Below are 704 nucleotides of genomic sequence, written 5' to 3'. Positions count from 1 at the left end.
ATACGGGACTATGAAAGATTTGTTAGAATCAGAAGAAGAAAAAATTGAAGGTATTCTAAACATCATACCGATTACAAAACAATTTACATTATATTATAATACCTAATTACATATTTCAATCTCTTTTTCCTCAATCGGACTAACTTGGGGATGAGCCTATTGAATTGGTCGTGCCAAACTTTTATTTGTTCCTCAAACAAAATTCCCATCCTATGGACTATCTAGCCAGAAAATAACAAATGCATACCTCTAATGTTATACCAGTTAACAATTGCAAACAGTCGTACGATTCGACCAGAAATAAGCCTCGGTATCTTCAGCTCCTGAAAATATTTCATCAAGCGATACATCATGCAGGTTGCATCAAGTAATTTCTGATGCTACCACATCTGAAAGACCGTTGTCATGTATGTTAAGAAGAAAGTCGGAAGTCATTATGGTTTTACAACTCTTACCGATGAAATTCGCTAGGCCTTGTATTCATCAACATGCATCCACTTCGTAGACGACCACTTGTTCCCCTTGATAACAGGGCAACCTCCTGGGATAATTAGAAATGTAAAAAATATTTGTTCTCAAGTTGCCGGAGAGGAAGATGATGATGGTGGAAGATTAACGAAATGAAAAAAGTGATGTATATTTCCAAGTGGAGATAAATGACACTTGCCATGCAAGCTTGATGGATCTAAAGTGGCATCGGGGCG

General features: G+C 37.1%; 1 long non-coding RNA gene across 1 annotated transcript; it reads right to left on the bottom strand.

The window, feature by feature from the left end:
- Positions 1–146: 146 nt before the first annotated feature.
- LOC140966242 (uncharacterized) lies at positions 147–704 on the bottom strand. Its single transcript, XR_012173285.1, has 3 exons — positions 668–704; positions 456–541; positions 147–323 (listed from the first exon to the last, which is right to left on the bottom strand). It is a non-coding gene; the product is annotated as an uncharacterized lncRNA (long non-coding RNA).

This window comes from Primulina huaijiensis, unplaced genomic scaffold (genome assembly GCF_012295235.1).
Source record: "Primulina huaijiensis isolate GDHJ02 unplaced genomic scaffold, ASM1229523v2 scaffold202873, whole genome shotgun sequence".
Classification (NCBI taxonomy): domain Eukaryota; kingdom Viridiplantae; phylum Streptophyta; class Magnoliopsida; order Lamiales; family Gesneriaceae; genus Primulina; species Primulina huaijiensis.
This window is presented reverse-complemented; position numbering and strand designations above follow the sequence as displayed.